At 41.7% G+C, this 6,084-nt stretch overlaps 1 pseudogene; it reads right to left on the reverse strand.

Annotated features, from left to right (window-relative positions):
- Positions 1–4,774: 4,774 nt before the first annotated feature.
- Positions 4,775–5,373, reverse strand: LOC147890037 (alpha-galactosidase 3 pseudogene; annotated as a pseudogene).
- Between the last annotated feature and the right edge of the window lie 711 nt (positions 5,374–6,084).

A 6,084-nucleotide genomic window follows, 5' to 3' on the forward strand; every position in this document is an offset into this window, starting at 1 on the left:
AGGAGGAGATTGAGGAGACAAGGACAAAGAGAAGGAAGAGAAATACATAAAAAAGAGATAAATCTTCTTTCTTTCTTGAAATCTCTTTGTTTCAATCCTTTGAAAACAAGCATGAAAACTAGTTTACAGGTTTAGCAATACAAGGAGAAGCACTCACAAAACTAAAGCTAACAAACAAACAACCTACATTGTTGAAACAAACTCACCTCTTGAAGAACTTCCTTTCAAGAAACCAAAGAGGGAAAAGGGTAGAGAGGGAGTACAAGAACTAGGAGAAGGGTGAGGAGTGGAGAATAGAGTGGGAGGTTGTCGGAAATAGGTGGGAGGTCATCGGAAATAGATGGGAGGAGAGATTGGCTTGCTTACTTGAGAGATAAGAGAAGAGGATAAAGAAAGCACCGCGTGGCGGGATCTCAGGTTTTAACCCACAACGTCACTATATAGCAACGCTTATCCGTCGCTATATAGCGATGGAACAAATTAAAAACGTCGCTATATAGCGACGGAACATAGCAAAAAGGTCACTATATGAGCACTATATAGCAACGCTTATAGTCACTTTTTGTTGTAGCATGAAAAAAAGCTCATAGATGCTATTTTATAACTGTTAATATCTCTTCTTCATGCTTATGTTGTGATTTTATAAGTGTAGATGGAAGGGACGAGTGGAAGCTCATTCGATGATGCACCAATGCCCGAGAGCACAAAGTGGCTTATGGAGAGGTTATACTATCATTGCACTCATTGCAAGTTGCAAGCGAGAAGTATGACATCAATGTCATATTATCATGCACCACTTGCGGATGTATGGGGAGGAGCCGGAACCAGTACCCACCGTTGGTGTTGCACATGTTGATGGACCATCGGTAAGTCAAAGCTATTTAAGTTCACAGTCTTATTGTATACTAGGAAATACAAGATCTTATATTTACACAAAATCTTAAAACAGGATGAGGAGGGTGACGAGGGTACGCATATACCTTCTCACTTTCAGCAAGACTATAGTCTCCTGGATGATGACGAGGGTATGGTCGACGTGATGGATTCCATTTTTAGGGGCACTACATCCCATATAAACGTGATGTCAGAGTCTGAGGTCAAAATGCGAGAGTTGCAATCAACACAATTGTATGAGGGTGCTAGGATGTCTAAACTATGTGCTTGTCTCTCAATCTTGAATCTACAAGTAAAGTATGGGTGGCCGGATACAAGTGTCTCGGCCTTAATGAGGTTAGCTCTTGCATTAATTTGACTCATTATTTGGATATTGTTTGTTTTGAGAATCATCATTTGGATAGTGTATACCGAATCATCATTGTTCGAAGCCTATGTATGTTTTGAATTGTCATAGGTTGCTCCAAAAGATGTTGCCTGCACCAAATACCATGCCCGCATCAAGAGATGAAGCGAAAAAGATGCTAACAATGGTGGGTATGGATTATGATACCATCCATGCTTGCCGTAATGATTGTATTCTCTTTCGTCGTGAGCATGGAGATTTGGCTAGTTGTCCAAAGTGTGGGGAACAACGATATAGAGATGACTTGTAGGGTGAGCGGATACCGGTAAAGGTCTTGAGACACTTTCCCATCATTGCAAGAATACAACACATGTTCCGATGCAAATCCATAGCGGAGTTGATGACATGGCATGCATCTCATCAATCCATTGATGACACATTGAGGATTCCCGCAGATTGTGCAGCTTGGAAGCACATAGATAATCAGTGGCCGGACTTTGCGAGGGAGCCACACAACTTACATCTTGGGCTAGCCATGGACGGCGTGAATCCTTTTGGATTATGCTCAACATCTTGGTCGACATGGCCCATAGTCGTGGTGAATTACAATATCCCACCATGGCTAACAATAAAAAAGGGACACCTCATGCTTGCACTACTTGTGCCAGGAAAGTACAAGGCAAAAAATATGGACGTGTACATGGCACCTTTGATAGAGGAGTTACATATATTATGGAGAGGAGTGCAGGTCTTTGATATTTCCAGAGCTCCTAGACATACCAATGATATTTTGGTCAGGGGTATCTTGATGTGGACCATGCATGACTACCCAAGATATGGAGAGTGCGTAGGTATGTGGTTGTGCCTTTACATGTACAATGAGGGATTATGCTTTTTTAACTCTCTTTCGTATGCATGTCTTGTACTAACACATTCATGCACACGTGCAGGACTTGTTACAAGTGGGTACCATGCTTGTCCTGTTTGTGGACCGGCTCTGAAATCGCTTCCACGCTACTCCAAACATATGAGGAAAAATGTTTATGAAGGTCATGCTCGATACCTTCTGCTCGACCATCTCGCACGTGGAGGTCAGCTTGATCCACCAACATCATATTTGAAGGCAAGTGACTGGATTCAAGCTTGGAGGACGAATGGAGAAGAACCTCCTCCTAGTATGAAGAGGCTATCGATCTTTCACGAGCTTCCTTATTGGGGTCAGTTACAAATCAATCATCTCTTAGATCCCATGCATATCTTCAAGAATGTGGGGGCTACTATTTGGGCACACTTGGTTGGTTCCAAGGACTCGAGAGGAGTGCAAGAAGACTTGCGTGCTATGAATAGGATGTCTCGTTTGTGGCCCCAAGTGCATGCTTCAAGAAAAGTTATCCTCCCGAAAGCAACGTGGATCCTCTCTATGAGGGAGGAGGCAGCGGTCAAGGTAGACATTGCCTCTTTTCAAACACCGACAGGGTACATGCGTTGCTTGAAAGGAGCATTTTCAAAGGATAATAAGCTTAGTGGGCTCAAGTCCCATGATTGGCACAAGGTCTTATAGGTATTCTAAGTAGAATTAGTATACCGATAATCGTGATGCGTTAGCGTAATTATTATTATGTTATATTGTTGACATGACTTCATTGTTGCTTTAATAGTTCATCCTATCAATTACAATAAAATGGTGCTTACAAGAAGATGTTAGAAATGCTATATTCAAGATCTGTGGTATTTAATAGAAATGTCTATTTGTTTGTATTACAACAGCTTGTAGTTGTGGAACCACTATAGACATTCACCCATGCACTTGCCTCGTCTTGAGACACAAGACTCTATGAGCACAGCAGCTCTAACTTAATCCACCTAGCCTATCAAAACCAGACTAGATCGAATACATGGAAGAGTCCATCGCAACTCACATTCATTACTTACATACTAAGACACTCTACTAGGCTAGGCAGTCGAGCTAAACCCCGTTCCTAATTAGTTTCCACCAACCTCTTGGACTACTCCTGATGATTAGCCCATGATTACTCCTAGACTACTCCTGATGATGATTAGCCCATGAGTACTCCTGACCTTTTGCCTTTCCGGAAAGCTGGGGGCATACCACTTGCCCATTGGTGTTGGCCAAATCCTATCACTACTCACCTACATGGTCTCGATCCGAGCATGGATGATTTTTTCAAGTTAGTTTCGTTAAGAAACTAAACTTTTATATTGGCGTCAAAAGTTTATGTACCCTAATAAAAATAAAATTTTGAAACATTCGTGAGGATTTGAAACTTTTATGCAAGAAAATTTAAAGTTTCACCAGGATTTACATTTTTTCCTTCAAAATTCAAAAGAAAATATATAAAAAAGTACTATATTCTACCAATATTACAGACTAGATTGAGATTCTAAATGTGGTGCCCTAGCAAGACCATTCACTATGAATGAGTTGTGCGAAGCCTAAGTGGTATGGAAAAAAAGGAAGGTTACCAAGTAATGGGTGACAATCGACGCCCATCTCGTGGCCTGCTGACCATATCTTCATGCGGCTGTTGTTCTTGTTATGTGAGGGTTTAGAAATCCGTCAAAGAGTCGAAGAGCTTCACTAACTTGAAAGTGATCTTGGTTGGCTAATCAATAAAAAGGATGGAAGCTACTGCTCTTGCAGAATTCACTCCTTATACATTCTTTTGTAATAAAGTGCCTCTCCATTCATCTTTGGTGCCTTGCTTGGATTCTCGTTGTTGAGATTGCGCTCGCATACTCTTGTAAATCAAGTTGGGCCAAAGAACACATATAGGAGGGAATCGGGTAAAATTAGAAGAACGTCCAAGCCCACACTCACAGCACATGCACGAGGGCTTGAGGTCAGAAACTTTGAGGGACCGTAACTTCTCGTCTGAACTCCAATCAAGGAGCTTCGTAAACCGTTGTTGCGACGGGCTTGTAGTGCTTTTTGATGTCTACTTGAAGTAACTCAGGCAGTGTGCCCTGTTTAGTTGGCCGATGAGTGTCTTTTTAAAAATGTTAAAAGTAAAAAAGTAAAAAATAAAGGAATTGGAGCCGGGAAAAATGGCCTCGAGCCTGGCGATGGATAGGCGGGAAATATGTGCTTGAGAGGCGGGAAATATGGGTGAGTAGTTAGCTAACGAAGAAGGTGTAGCGAACGGATGAAAATCAGCCGGAGATTTTTCGTCTTATCTACCTTTGAGTCGTCTTGCGAGACAATTGTCAAGCTTGCACGACGGCAAACGCGAAGAATTTTCTCGTTCAGACTCGCGTTCGAGAACAACATAAAAAGTGAAACTCGAAGCAAAAGCAATTCTCGCTCACTAAGACGGATTTGCCAGAGCAGCTTTGCGTGCACGTGAAAGAAGAACATCAATCAACAGGTGAAATCACTCTGCGCTATTGCTTCAAATTACAATAACTGGGTTCCTAATTAGAGAAGGAAGCAAAGATGCAAACTGGCCATTAAGAATTCTCTCTCTCCAAACAGGTTACAAGAATGTCTCAATAGATTTTATCCCTTATGCTTTGACAGGTTACAAGAATGTCTCAATAGATTTTATCCCTTGTGCTTAAAGCATTCGTAAACAATCCCTATTAGTATGCCTCGTTCAATATGTACATGTTGGCATCGTGTGGATTTACACGAGCCTCAAAACTACCTTTCCACATCCCTGGCAGATCTCTGTGCTCCCATAAGGCACGAAGTTTAAAAGCATGTGTGTCATTCAATCCAAGGTCTTTCCAGTCGATCTTGATTGAGCTAGGCTTAGGCGTGCGATTCCAAAGTAGGACAACATTACGTCCATTCGAGAGAGGTCCAGCCCACACCTCCAGCTTTTTGGAAGGGCCTTGTGTACTCACTTTTCTCCCTTGAACTCCCAGAGAGTCTTGATTCACAGCAATTACCTCTTTGTTCGTCAGGATCTCAAGAGTGTCCTCGGTAATGTTCATGAGATCGCACCCGATAAGGAGAGGAGCCTTCATGAGAGCCCATACGCTGAAATGAGAACGGTACTCCTCTTTGGTCATTCCCCCGTTTCCAACTTCCAACATGTCGGGATCATTCCACCCCCGACTAGGCTCTGCATAAGCCGCCCAAACGTTGTTTTTGTCCGCTCTCGAGCGCATGCTAGTCCACGTATCCTTCTCTTATTTTTCACTCTCTTTTTTCCTCTCTTTTTCTCCTCTTTTCATAAGCATATGTATTTGCCTATACTTATGCTTATGCATGAGCATATGCTCATATGCTCATGCATAAGCACAAGCTTATGCTTTCTGTCTTTTTCTCTTATGCTCATATTCTCATGCATAAGCATAAGCATATGCTTTTTTTCTTTTTCTCTTATGCTTATGCTCTTTTTCCCTCTTCCTTCTCTTATGCTTATGCTCTTTTCCTCTCTTCTTTTCTCCCTCTTCCTTCTCTTCTTTTTCCCTCTTCTTTTTCCCCTCTTTCAATCTCTTTTCCCCTCTTCTTTTTTCCCCTCTTTCAATCTCTTTTTCCCTCCTTTCCTTCTCTTCTTTTTCCCCTCTTTCAATCTCTTTTTCCTTCCTTTCCTTCTCTTCTTTTTTCCTTCTTTCAATCTCTTTTCCCCACTTCCTTCTCTTATGCTTATGCTCTTTTTCCCTCTTCTTTTTCCCCTCTTTCAATCTTTTTTCCCCTCTTCCTTCTCTTCTTTTTCTTTCTTCTTTTTCCCCTCTTTCAATCTCTTTTTCCCTCTTCTTTTTTCCCTTCTTTCAATCTCTTTTCCCCTCTTCCTTCTCTTATGCTTATGCTCTTTTCGCCTCTTCTTTTTTTCCTCTTTTAATCTCTTTTTCCCTCTTCCTTCTCTTCTTTTCCC

This window comes from Dipteris shenzhenensis, chromosome 19 (assembly GCF_047967505.1).
Source record: "Dipteris shenzhenensis isolate YYH24624 ecotype China chromosome 19, Dip_SZ_1.0, whole genome shotgun sequence".
Taxonomy (NCBI): Eukaryota; Viridiplantae; Streptophyta; class Polypodiopsida; order Gleicheniales; family Dipteridaceae; genus Dipteris; species Dipteris shenzhenensis.